Here is a 14724-nt window from a genome sequence, read left to right on the forward strand (position 1 = left end):
ACAGGGTAGACAATGATTAGGACAATAGGTAGGGAATGTTAGGTAGGCCCAGCAGGATCTATTCTTGCTTCTGGTTCTGGCGTTCCCCATGGGTCACAGGTCTATGTTGCATTGTGTGTGTGCGAGATAGACTCACTCTGCTGTATGCGTGTTCGTGTGGGGGACTCATTGTGCATCTGTGTGCATGTGTGATAGGCTCATGGTGCGTGGTGTTTGTATGTGTACGTAAGAGACAAGTGTGTGAGACGCACGTGGGCTGTAAGAGACAGACTCATTGTGTGTGTGTGTGTGTTTGTGTGTGTTTGTATGTGTGCGTGCACAGTCTTATGTGTGTGTGACATTGTGTGTGTTTAATAGACGCGTGTGTGAGACACGTGTCTACACATGCTTGTTTGTGCGTGTGACATTGTATGTATGTCTCGTGATAGACTCGCTGTGTTGGTATTTGTGTGTGAGAAACACATTATGTGGATGTGTGTGCACATGATTATGCGTGTGTGTGACATGGTGTGAAAGACTCACAGTGTACGTGTGTGTGTGCCAGACTCATTATGTGTTTGCGTGTGCAGGTAGGTGTTTGTTCCGTGCGACATTGAGTGGATGTGACCGTCTCCGTGTGTAAAAGTCAGAGAGAGGAGAACAGACTGTGCCAGCCGCCCGTGTTTAGTGTGGGTGAGCGAGCGGGTGTCTGTCCACCTGTGAGAGCCAGTCTATGTGGGCATGTATTGATGGGTCTGAAGCTTTCCATTGCAAAGCCGTGACAGTGATGGGTGGCGGATCAACCAACGACGTGCACTCACTCCTCATGTACGATGCATGTTAATGATGGCTTACTGCAATGAAGATTACACCTCGGTCAATCCCACACCAACATTGCCGGCAGCGAAATGAAAAAAAACAAAATCTCCAAATATTAATATAGATGCGGCGTGTTTTTAAAACCCCGAGCATATACTGTTACCAAGACAGCCCGGCACAAGTTAATGTGAATTCACAGTTGGCACCAGGGGTACATCGGCATTGAGTGGCGAGGCGGGAGTACCTGTTTCAGATGCCTTCGATTTCATTGACAATTATATCGAATCGCCCATTAAAGGTTAGCGCCGGTTCCGTGTTAACTTTGACTACAGTTTGGAACAGAAACGCGTTTGGAGACGGATCACACCGAAAGGCTCTTCCCCCACCTTCCCAAAACAAAATCCAAGCCAGCCAAACGTGACTGTGGTATAAGACCTGTTTTTTGTTGTTGCTATTCACTGTGCCAAATTGCGCTCACGACGTTGAACACGAACGATCTTTACCATTAGCGACCCTCTCTCTCTGTGTGTATACGGATTGCAAAGTTGCTGGTGTGTATGTATGTATGTGTGCGGTGCGTTTCTCTCGCTGCCCCTCTCTCTGACTCTCTATCTCTCTCTCTCTCTTTTCCTCACACACACACACACTTTATGAAAGAGCTCGCATTAATTACTGACATCGGACCTTCCTCCTCGACAGTCCAATGACTGCAGTTATGGGAGGCTCCAAGTTATGGAGCCTGTACCAGCGTATCCAGAGAATCACCAAGACACACTGTACGGCTCATGCATTTTTGCAACCGGAGTTATTTTGAGGATTTTTTTCTCTCTCTCTCTCTCTTCTCTCTTCCCTCCCTCCCTCCCTCTCTCTCTCTCTCTCCCTCCCTCCCTCCCCGACCAAGGCATGAAACAAAACGAGCGCCGAGCCTTTTAAACCAGGAGGGTGGGAGCGGAGAGAGAAAGTGAGGGGGTGAGATTTGCTACACCTCGTCTGTCTCACCTACCCCGGGAAGGCAAGGACTTGGGGGCAAAGAAGAGATGGTCGCGTTGTGTCAGATTCGCAGCAGCGACACATCGCACGCTGGCATGGTGCTGGATACTCCGGCCGATCGCTGACTAGCCTTGAACCGATCGCCCATCGTGTTGCTCCAATTCCTCCCTCATCAGTAACTGCGGGCACTTGTTGCAACGATGCGACCGGGTCGTTGATAAAGAGACAATCTGGCGGATCCCATCCAATAAGGTAAAGTCTTGTGCTTGTGTGTGTATGCGTGTTTTCTGAAGATGTGTAGTTTGCGTGTTGAGAATATGAATTTTGGTCTTGGCTGCCCGTTCTATCCCTCGCTGCGAAGGAGTGAAGGGTCGGGGGGGGGGGGGGGGGGGGGGGGGTGGGGACAGACATAAACCAGGCTGAATACGGTTAGTGGTGGTGGTGGTGGATTTAAAGCATTCTCCAACGGGGCTTGTTCAAAGTTAAAGTCAGGGCCAAAGAGAGGAAATGTTGCATTTTCCCCTTTCGTCAATAGAACCGCAAATTTCATCAATATGTGGCCATCCTCCCGGCCCACCGCGGATACGCATCAAATACACCCAAGGTTGTTGCTCCGATCACTCGCAGTCACCTTTGCCCATTTAATTCACCTGTCGGGAATATCATTTATATTTTTATTTTGAAACAAAATAAATTATAAAAATGGGGAGCGCCATTCATCGACGCCGATGCATCCCAACTTTGAAGTAGAATTTCGCCCCATTGCGAGCGCTTTAGTTAGTCGCTGATACACCCGAGGTTTCCCCCGCTGTTCATCTTCTTGCTCGCTCTACCCATCTCTGAATCCCATGCACATGACATTGGGGCATGTCGGCTGGAGAGGGGTGGAGTTGGCTAACTTTCTTCACAACATATTTATACATTGGGTCGTTCTGCTTCAGCCCCTGAGAAGCCATCCCGGGTTGAAGGCGCTCTCCAAAAAGCGCCCAAGTTGACCCGGGCTCTCGATAAATCCCCTTCTGGTCACTCACTCAAATGGCGCCATTCGGAGTAAATCTGATTACATCCCGCGGTGATCTCCTGGTCTTGGCAATTGTTTGGGTTTATTGAATGTGAAAATATAAATGTTGTCTCTACTGCAGTTAGGTTGAGGGTTTGCATCACCCTTCTAGGCTACGGTGGCAAAAGAGAAAGGATAATTCTTAATGGATTGGATATACCACAGTATTCAGTGGTGAATATATTGTCTTAGCATCACACTGAAGACCACCGGAACTCAAATTACATTTATTATTTTCTTCTTCCTTCAGAGTTTCCACTGCGCGTTTCTCACCAATTAATAACAAACAGCTAATAGTAATTGCACCAATTGATAAATAGCACTGGTTTGGGCGTTTTAATCTTAATCAATTTATAGATTATCAATTTCTCCTCTGCTCGGGGGTTGGTAAAGCTTGGAAGAATTAAATCAGAGAAGGCGGAAAAAAATTGAACACCACCTCCACCATAAGTAATTTGCAATTAAAAACCCCTGTATTTGTTAATGTGGATGTATAACTTTATTTAAAAGTCAAGAGAATCAAGCGTGTTTTATTGCCATATGTCCCAATTAGAACAATTAAATTCTTACTTGCACAACAGAATATGTAAACATAGTACACTGTAAGACCCAACAAGCATCCAAGTCCATGGCGCTTTGCGTTTACAGGTCGAGAATTGGCTTTTTCAAGTGGTTTAAAACATCTCTTTGAAGCAGGTGGATAAAAAAAGTTCCCTAATGCCAACTCCACGTTCAATCTGCCCGCGCCATTCGGGGGGCCGCTATCAGTCAACGAGGGAGCTCTTTGTATCTTTGTCCTTTCATCCAATATAATCTAAACCCTCCTCCAAGCCCCCCTCACCTTGAAACCTTACTTGCCCCGAGCCCAGCTCCCGGGTGCTAGCATCCCATTGATGTACTTACGAGGTTGACGCCGGTAGAATTTAATGCGGTTGGCCCCTTATGCTGGTGAGATAATTTGGCAGTTCAGCTCCGACGAGATGGAAATCTCCTACAGGTCGTTTATCCCAGTGAAATATGGTTGCAAATCATCGTCTGCCCCCACCCCCCGACGGAAAGATAACCATTAACTGTCCAAACATTTGCAAATAGTAACTAATTTAGCATCTTCCAAAATAAAAAAAAGTAGGTAACAACGCTGTTGATGAAACATTTCTATCACTTAACCAATGTATCTTTCCCCAATGCTGACAATGACAAGGTAGACCGCACAACAGATCCCCTATATATGCATTTATTTTCGTTGAACATGCATTGCGAATAAATATGAATTTAGGTGGTAAAAGTTCAGTTCAGGCAAATCGTTGTGTGTGTGTGAGAGTGTGTGTGTGAGAGTGCGAGTGCGAGTGCGTGAACGTGTGTGTGAGAGAGAGGAGTGTGAGAGAGAGTGAGAGACTGTGTGTGTGTGTGTGTGTATGTGTGAGTGAGTATGAGAGAGAGCGAGAGAGAGAGAGCGAGAGAGAGTGTAGGGAAAAAAACCCCTTACGGTGTTTAACCACCCTACGTAGAGAAGGAGAATTATCCAACATTTCACTGTAAATGAGGCGGCGGTGTTCAGTTCCATTCACCTCCCAGTTCAGCGGTGTGACAATTAGATTTCTGTTGGCAACATTAACGTGGAGAGAAACGCAACATTAGAAGGAAAGGGGCAAATGAGACACAGGCTGTTCAGACGGGCAAGTAATAGCCCTTGAAAATGCTGCCGAGATCTCAAACAGATTAGTATCGCTGAATCGTTTTATTTCACAAATGAATAAAATATGCATATTAGTTGAATCACGCTCTGCTCTGGCGCCGCGTTCGCGACTGACACTAACACAAGGTCGGTCGCATATACTACAGAAAACACTTCCTTACCAATATAATCACTGTGTGATCATAGCAGATATGTATGTTCCCACTGTCTAAAAAGGCAGCCTTCAAAAATCATAAAGTGTGCTAAAACCCATTTAGCAGTGAATGCATTTGAATCTATTAAACCCTACTTTAATTAAATATGTAAGAGTTAGCGCTCCACACTGTCTAGCTGTCACGAATGAAAGGCTTCTGAATCCAACAATCAGCTCTGCCATTGAAAATTTAAATATTAGAACTGAACGGTAGGCAAATATAATAGAGCACACAAGATGTCGTTTTAATCCTCCTTTTTCCCCAATTATGTCATTATTCCAGGGTAAGTTTTACAGTGAAAACATTGACAGTAAATGATGCTTACTTTTTAACCCTGGCAGTGCTAAACATGATCTTGATTAGTAGTGTACAGAAGGTTGGGGAGGCAGAGAAATAACAATTTGCCAATTGAAACCATTGTTTGTTGAGAGGATTGTTCAATATATTTGTCAGGCCCAAAGCCATTTCATACCAGCTTTCTTTCATGAATAGAGAGGGTAAGGGTCATTTTGCTTGCACTCTTGTTCAGAAGACATTGGTCATGGCCTGATCATTGTTCCACAACTGCCCAACCCCAAGGTTTTTGATTGCACGGGCCAAGTGTTGAGGGTTGTATTGGACCACACAAGGGAGGGGGGGGGGGGGGGTGGGAGGAGGAGGAAAGGGCAACGTTGGGGAACAACAGCGGAAATGGAGGCAATTTTAGATAAGGTCTCATGCCATCCTTGATCAGTGTCCCAGTGTGGCCTGTACACAAGGACACATGTCTGCAATGCACTCTGAGGACGTTGTGGCATTGAGGTAATGGTGCACTACAGGTTTGTGTGGAAGCAAGCAGAGGGGTTGGATTGTGGGAGAGGAGGTGGAAGGGCAGACTGTGAAATCTTACTGAAATATTTGCCACTTCTATGCTCTCCACAGATGTTTCTGCCCTTGAAAATTGGGACAGGGTGTCCCATGTCTTAATTGCCTCCACAAATTAGCAACGCAACATTTTAACTCTCTTGAATACCTTAGTCTTGCAGTATTTCCAATTTCTCTGTTAATTGGGACTTAATTGTTGCATTATGCATCCTATATTGGAAGCAGGTGGTTAGAAGCGTTACAATATTCTTGAAGTTCATTGACTGATGGAAGGGCACTGATGGCAAGCAAAGAAAAGGATGCTGTGGAGAGCTTTGAGGAAGGGTGGGGGAGGGATGGAGGGAGGGGGATGGAGGGAGGGGGGTGGGGGATGGAGGGAGGGGGGTGGGGGTGGGGGATGGAGGGAGGGGGGTGGGGGAGGGAGAGGGGTGGGGGTGGGGGAGGGAGAGGGGTGGGGGTGGGGGAGGGAGGGGGGTGGGAGTGGGTGGGGGAGGGAGGGGAGTGGGTGTAGGTGTTAAAGCCACTGACCAGATGATGAATCAAACCAAGATCCTGGCTTCAAGCCCTGATGGATGAAGCCTATAACAGTACAGAGCTGGAAAAGACTTGGAGATACTGAATTGCATTTTCTCGAAACCCCTCCAAAAAAAAAATCTAATTCCCTCGCTTTTGAGAAATTCTGCCTCATTGTATTTGTCTCCAGTGCAATTTAGAGAATGGCTTAAAATCATGAAATAAGGTGTAAGATTAGCTCTTGTACCACTAGTAAATGACACTTTGTGCTAAAAAATACAATGGCTCATACAGTTATATATAATACCTTGATGTAACATTCTTCCGTACATTAAAATACACTATGATTTACATAACTATAGTAATCTTGCAGGTGTTATTCACCGTAGACCCTGTGTACATATCATCTTCGAAGATGCACTGTATGAAATGTATGTTATGCATTTATTATTGCAGCATAAATAGTTTATTCTATTTTTATGCTGCATTGTCTCACGTGGGTTTAATATATTTTGTAATTATTGTACGTATTATTTACTGGATTATAAGAGTCCCGTCTGGGTAATATTGAGAATTATAGCAAGTATTGATTCCAAGTGGATTGCGGATTCTAATCGCCAGAGCAAAGTTCAAGTAGTTTACACGCGTTATCTAAGCCCCAAGGTGAGATTATAGCCTTGAAATGGTTTCCGTGAGTCCACTCAATACTTGCTCCAACCCCTACCGAGCTGTCAGTGAGGGTGATGTTTGGGCCATGTTTTCTGTCCATTTTAACATTGCAGTTAACGTCGAAATTTTCAACACTTATTATGTGATTTTGTTATCAGTGAGGGACTATTAATTGCAATATAATCTCTGCTCCTAATAGTTAATAGACAATTACTGAGTGATAAGTCTGTTGGTGTAAATCAAGCCAACGTACTAATCGTATATCGCCAGTCAAAATCCATTTTCAGCCAGATTACATTTTCTGCCCGTTTTTTTTTTTGAAACACAGTTAAAATAAGTGACAGAGTTCAAAATGAAAAGATTTATATGAAATAATACTTGTAATATCAATTGACAACATTATAAAGCACATTATACAAACAGCGATGAGAGGAATAAGCAGTTAATCTCTTTTACTCAGTACGATGATTAGGACATCACTAAGATCTCCTAGTATTTGTTTGAATAGTGGCTTATTTAACATCCACAGAAATCCCCATGCAGGACTCTTGGTTTTGCATTTTAAGCAAAGGATATTAACCTCTAATAATGTCACAATCTCACAGTACCGTACTGGATTGTTAGCTCAGATTGAACTCGTTCTGGCATTGGATTTGAAACCACAGCTTTCTATCCCGGGGCAGAAGCGTTATCAGCTGCACCAAGTTAGCACAGGGGATGTTGATCAAATCCCTGGTTAGATGATCAACCTTTCACCTCATCTGAATCGACCTTGAGCTGGTGCAGGACGAAGCAACTAATCTCAGTTCGGCTCTTCAGAACACAATTAGCACGCAAAGATTAAATAAATCGGAGATTTTTGTTTTGCAAAAGCTGGACATTTCCATATTTCCGAACAAAAATTTACAGTCAAGTTCATTGTTAGGGAAAGGAGAATGGGAAAAGGGGGAGATTTCTTTTCTTGTTGCAATCTACCTTGTTCTGATGTGTAATGTGCTGCCTGGGTGAATGGTACAAGCGGATTCAGTTGCAACCTTCAAAAGAGGATTGTTCATCTGATCAAAAGAGGGGGGAAAAACAGAAGGTTACAAAGGAGTGTGTAAGGAGGAACTGCAGATACTGGGACTAAGTAGGTGGTCCTTTCAAAGTGCTGAAGATAACACGATAACTGAATGGGTCTCAACCTTGCAGAGCACTTACAATATATTCGGAAATAAAACACCACCAAAATTGATAGTGGAGAATTCTTTACCACAGTGAAGCTACAAATACAAAATAACATATCTTCATATCTTTGAAAAAGTGTTGTGTTTGGAGTGGAAAGGAAAATGGAGATGAAAGAAGGATGTGTGAAGTAAATAAAAAGGAAAGGTTGAGGGAAAAAGCATTTAAAATAGGTTGGAGGCAATTCCACAGCAGCAATTTGACCATATTGATCAGAAGGCTTCATTTAACTATAGGACTGCTTAATAAAATCACCTTTCCCTGATTATATATTTTGGGTAAGTAAGGCTAACATTCACAAAACAACAAAGAAGCAGGCCATTCAGCCCAACTAGTAGTCTAACTTGTTAATAGTCGATATATATATATATATATATATATATATATATATATATATATATATATATATATATATATATAGTGTATATATGATATAATAAGGTAGATGGTGAAATTAAAATTAGGGAAGATTTGGTCAAATTAAATGGACTCTTCCACATCATTAGAAAAAAAACCCACCCAGTTTTACACACTGAAGCTGCAGTCATGTATTGTCCAATTAGACACTTGTTAACACAACGATTTCTAGTTTAGATAGAAACATGGAAGAAGTAGCGATAATTACCGCGAGCTCTGTATGACAGCCAGTCTTTACCTCAGCTGTTACGTTTACTTGACTCTTTAATCTCCAAACAAATCGTGTATCTGGGCAGAACATGATAAAGCAGGCTGTGAATTATTTTTGGCAACTTTGCATCACAGCGCAAGGTTAATCTTTACCCTACAATTGGTAAAGGGATGTTTGAAGGGACCTCCTAACTTCCTCGCAATCCAATGAAAGTGGACATGAATCCTTGCATTTGGGGCATATGCTTTTCAATGATTCAATGATAATTTATTGTCACATGTACTAGGTACAGTGAAATTATTAGTTATGCACACGATCCAGTAATAATCATATAATAAATAAGCACAATCATAGAAAAATACAAAAGCAACAATTGTAATGTAATAGTAGACTTCACCGAGGTAGTAAACAAAAGGTCACCACGTTTCTTGTGGCAACTTGTGTCCTTAAAGTTTCAGTTCTTAATAGTACAAAGGCCTAAGGCCTGTTGTCCTGAACGTATTGTCTCTAAAGAAGAAAAAACTGCTGTCAATGACAACAATATCCTTTAATAAAGCACTTGGGAAAAAAAATAAAATAAAAATAATAATAATAATAATAATAATAATAATAATAATAATAATAATAATAATAATAATAATAATAATAATAATAATAATAATAATAATAATAATAATAATAATAATAATAATAATAATAATAATAATAATAATAATAATTATTATTATTATTATTATTATTATTATTTTATTTGTCATATGTAGGTTGGCACAGGGTCAACGGTACAATTAAATGTATTTGACAAGACAACGGGTCACCTCAGCAGTAATATTCCAAGGATAAATAAGATAAAAATAACATTAGTACGGTAAAAAGACAATATTAAAATAATCAACATATATGATGTGAAAAGTGTTTATGAGTTCAGAAGCCAGATGGCCCGATGGTAGAAACTGTTCTTAAGTCTGGCGGTACGCGCAGCCATACTCCTGTATCGTTTGCCTGACGGTAACAAGGAGAACAGCCTGCGTGCTGGGTGGCTGTGGTCTTTGATGATGCTGCGTGCCTTCTGCAGGCACCGCCGGTAGAAAATGTCCTGAATGGCCGGGAGACAGTTACCAGTGATGTGCCATGCCATCTTCGCCATTCTCTGTAGTGATTTGTGGCTGTGGGCAGAACAGTTCCCGAACCAGACTGTAATGCAGCCTGTCAGCAGGCTCTCGATGGTGCATCTGTAGAAGTTTGTGAGGATGCTGGCGTTCATGCCAAACTTCCTCAGTCTTCTCAGGAAAAAGAGCCGCTGGCGGCTCCACTTAAATAGTGGCACCATCTAAAATACCTCACTCTTGCGATAGCCCGAGCTACATAAAAGATATTAAGGCAGATGACAAATCACTTGAACAAAAAGATTTCAAGTAGCTTTTTAAAGTAATGTAGAGGAATAGAGGGATTTGGAGTAGGATTTATAGAGCTTAGGGTTTGAAGGCATTGCCAAGGAGTAACACAATAATAAAAATCAGAGATGCACAAACTCGAGAATTAGTGAGACTAGGGCAATATGTTACATGCTGGGAAACGGGGTTAGTACAAATAAGTATTCGATGGTCAGCATGGACACGGTGGACTGAAGGGCCTGTTTCTGTGCTGAATGATCCTGTGACTTTATGGCACAGTATTGAAGAGCAGAGATTTCAGACTTTAGAGATACAGCGGAAATCAGGCCCTTCGGCCCATCGTGTCCGCACCGACCAGCAATCATCCCTTACACTAGCACTATCCTACACATTAGGGACAATTTACAATTTACAGCAGCCAATTAATCTACAAACCTGCACGTCTTTGGAGTGTGGGAGGAAACCGGAGCACTCATAGAAAACCCATACGGTCACAGGCAGAACATACAAACTCCGTACAGACAGCACCTGCAGTCAGGATCAAACCCGGGTCTCTTGCACTGTAAGGCAGCAACTCTACCGCTGTGCCACTGTGCCGTCCGGAATTGTGGTTTAGAGGAGCAAAAAAGACAGGCCCATGTCCTCACGGGAATTAATAGATGAAAATTTGAAAATTGCGGCACTACTGGGCTGACAGCCAATGCACACGAGAGAGCATGGGGCGATGGGTGAAAGGATCTTCGAACAAATTCGAATGATGGGAAAATGCATATACGACAGATTGAACCATGCCAAACAGTTTAATTTGCCAGATGTCCAAATCCAGTGAAGTGTACCAAGCTGGCAAATCACTAATTGGTTAATTAAAGTCCTCTTTTAAACAACTTGGACAAGTTCTTTGCCCACTGTCTACACAACTCCCTCTCCGGGGGACTGATAGTTCAGCGTGAGTTTTTTCCTCTTTAAGCCAAAACCATTTTCCCTGCTTAACCATCAAGAGAATATTCTCAGTCGCCCTTGACGACTACAATATTGATTAGATTACCACAGCTGACATCTTGATGAATTATTATAGGGGAAGGATGTACTTATATGACTGAAGGTTGAGGAAGGTAGTTTGGATGTGGGACGACAAGAAGCTGTATCCAGCTATGCTCTTTATAGCTCTGGGAGTGGTGGGAGGGGGCTGTAAGAATTGGCAGGATATTCCCAGAGAAGGGGCGCCATAAAAGAGGGAGGTAGAAGGAGCCGCCGTGCCTGGCCAGAATTATCAATAACCACTCTGACTTTGGCACAATACCGACCAACCTAATTTCATTACGTGGTTTTTACTGAGAGGCACAGCTCCATCTAAAACGTGACCATAGCCCTCTCTTCATCCTAAACACGCAGCCAGATACCGTTTAGAATGAAACAGGATCGTGATACATTTGAGATTTTAAAATAATGATAAAAAATCTACCTTGTTAACAGCTGGATTGTAATGATGTATAGTCTTTCCACTGACTGGATACCACACACAACAAAAAGCTTTTTGCTGTACCTCAGTACACATGACAATAAATTAAACTGAACTAAACTAGATTCTTGAACACTACACAACATTAACTTCAACTATGAACTATGGACTGTCTTTGGTTGCACTCAGGACTTGGTTTTTTTTTGGGCACATATTGAAGTTATTAAATTATTGATTTTTTTGGTTTATTATATATTATCTGCATATATTGTTCCAGTCCCACAAATAACATGAATTATTCTCTGTACCAAGATTAGGTATACTCTTCCTAATTTGCTTTCAAGGTGAATACTGTTAGTTTTTCCTTTTATTTAAAGGACAAGGTTGTTTATCCGGATAGAGGTATAATTGGATAGTTAAGCACAGCATATGTAGATGATGTATAATAAACAAAAAATCAATTAATAACCACAATACTAGTGCAAACCCCCCCCCCAAGTCCTTAGTGAAAACAACGACAGTCCATACATAGTTCATTGTTGAGGTTAATGTTGTGCAGTGTCAAGTTTAGTTTAGATTAGTTTATTGTCACATGTACTGAAGTACAGTGAAAAGATTTTTGTCGTGTGCTATCCAGTCAACAGAAAGACTATACATAATTACAATCAAGCCGTCCACAGTGCACAGATACGGGATACAAGGAAATAATGTTTATTGCAAGATAAAGTACAGTAAAATCTGATTCTAGACGTTTAATACAGTAGAGCGATTGTAATGAGTGATTGCAGATTCACTTCTGGGACCAGCACGCAGAGAATCGCCTGGCCTGGGCACCATAAATAGATTTCCACTGCAGATCTGTCTTGGACTTGACAATGAACCATGATGACAGTGATCTTCCCTTGGACTCGACACCAGTAATAATTTAGCTTATTGTGAACACAACTCACTTTCCCCTCTTTTGTAAGATTCTGAACCATTTTTCAGGGTATTTCCTCGAGACCCCTTTCTGAAATGTTGCTTCTCTTCCAATGGCAACTTTCAACCTTCTTCCAACATGGAGCTCAACATGGACCCTCTCCTATGCCAGCACATTCTTCCTCAGATATGGGGCCCAACTCAGATACATGGTCTTGCCAACAATGCCCAAATCCAAAAGAATAAAGAGTAAAGGGATGAAGGAAGTGCAACATTATTCTGAAGGTCCCATGGGATGAACCCATCCGTGAGGAAATAAGACAGTTAGCATTACCAGGCTTTCAAACCATTGTGGGGGAATAGCAAACCACATCACCTTTAACCAATAACATTGTAATACGGTGCAGCCAATCATTCCCCTGACGTCCAGCCTGTCACCCTGGCCATTCCCCTTTTTCTCTTTAACCTTCTGGGAGAAGATACAAGAGCTTGAAAAACTGGGTGTCCGTACTTAAGAACAACTTCTTAGGGCGGTACAGTGGCGTAGCGGTAGAGTTGCTGCTTTACAGCGCCAGAGACCCGGGTTCGATCCTGAATATGGGTGCTTGTCTAAACGAAGTTTGTATGTTCTCCCCGTGACCGGCGTGGGTTTTCTCTGAGATCTTCGGTTTCCTCCCACACTCCAAAGACGTACAGGTTTGTAGGTTAATTGGCATAGTCTAAATGTTAAATTGTCCCTTGTGCGTGTAGGGTAGTGTTAGTGTGCGGGGATCATTGGTCAGTGCAGGCTCAGTGGGCTGAAGGGCCTGTTTCCGCGCTGTATCTCTAAACTAAACCGAACAACTTACCAATCTCAAAGGTATTTATTCACAAAATGCTGGAGTAACTCAGCAGGTCAGGCAGCATTTCAGGAGAGAAGGAATGGATGACGTTTCGGGTCGAGACCCTTCTTCAGACTTAACTTACCAATCTCTATCGGACTGCTAAACCAAATACTTCCTTCACATCTCCTACCAGGAGGTGCTGCCACGTACTCCCACTCTTAACTCTACCTCACCCGCTTATAGTACTTTAGTATTTATGTTGCATGACCTCAGGTTGCACTTCATTCCTTGGACCATCCTGCGTTCTGTACTTATCATTGTATTTATTGTTTAGCATCATTGGCACGTATACTGTGTGCTCCATGAACATAACATGAACAAGGAGTTTCATTGCAATTTGATGCATACGACAATAAACAAATCTGGATCTGAATACTGGAGACTTTGTTCACAGTATTCTGACAGAATCAAAACACTGTGAATACCTTGTTCACACATGCCTTTACTGCAGGAACTCTCATCTTGTCTAGCCTAGTTGAATCCCCAGAACCAGAGCTAGGATTGACACTTAATTGGCCTCTGAAATGTTCAAGCACACTGCATTTCAGGGGGCAATTAAGGATAGACTACAAGTGCAGGCCATGCCGCCAATCCTTGTGTTCTAGGAATGGTGAACGAAAAGATTAAATGCAGAAGTTTGAAAAATTTGATGCTTATTTATTGAAAACAGAAAAAAGGATATTTCAGGACATTTTCTGTTTTTTGTAATGCGGTAACCAGGAATTGTACACAGTATTCAAACTATAGCCACTGTAAACCGATAGCAGTGACCATAATATGGTGGAATTCTACATTAGGATGGAGAGTGACACGATTATTCAGAGACTAGGGTCCTGAACTTAAAAAAAGGAGATGAGAATTGGCTGGGATAGACTGGCAAATTATACTTAAAGGGTTGACGGTGGAGATGCAATGCCAAAGATTTAAAGGCCGCATGGATGAACTCCAAAAATTGTTCATCCCTATCTGGCAAAAAAATAAAACGGGGAAGGCGGCTAACAAGGGAAATCAAGGATAGTGTTATATCCAAGGAAGAGGCAAATTGGCCAGAGGATGCAGCAAACCGGAGGACTGGGAGAAATTTAGAACTCAACAGAGGAGGATAAAGGGGTTAATTAAGAGGGGGGAAAAGAGCATGAAAGAAAGCTTGCAGGGAATATAAAAACTGACTGTAAAAGATTCTTATGTATGTAAAGAGGAAAAAATTAGTGAAGACAAATGTAGGTCCCTTACAGTCAGAGACTGGTGAATTTATAATGGGAAACAGGGAAATGGCAGAACTGTTAAATGAGTACTTTAGTTCTGTCTTCACTAAGGAAGACGCAAACAATCTCCCAGAAATACTAGGGGACCGAGGATCAGGTGGGACGGAAGAACTGAAGGGAATCCACATTAGTCAGGAAATGGTGTTAGGTAAACTGTTGGGACTGAAG

The 14724-nt window shown here is 42.2% G+C and overlaps 1 protein-coding gene across 1 annotated transcript in view; it reads left to right on the top strand.

Moving 5' to 3' along the window:
- Positions 1–1436: 1436 nt before the first annotated feature.
- The window catches only part of cdh8 (cadherin 8), a 174936-nt gene continuing 161648 nt past the window's right edge, over positions 1437–14724 (top strand). Inside the window, exon 1 of the mRNA XM_078400723.1 lies at positions 1437–2040. The gene's annotated coding sequence lies outside the window, so the exon portion shown is untranslated. The remainder of the gene's footprint in view (positions 2041–14724) is intronic.

This window comes from Rhinoraja longicauda, chromosome 6 (assembly GCF_053455715.1).
Source record: "Rhinoraja longicauda isolate Sanriku21f chromosome 6, sRhiLon1.1, whole genome shotgun sequence".
NCBI classification, from domain to species: Eukaryota; Metazoa; Chordata; class Chondrichthyes; order Rajiformes; family Arhynchobatidae; genus Rhinoraja; species Rhinoraja longicauda.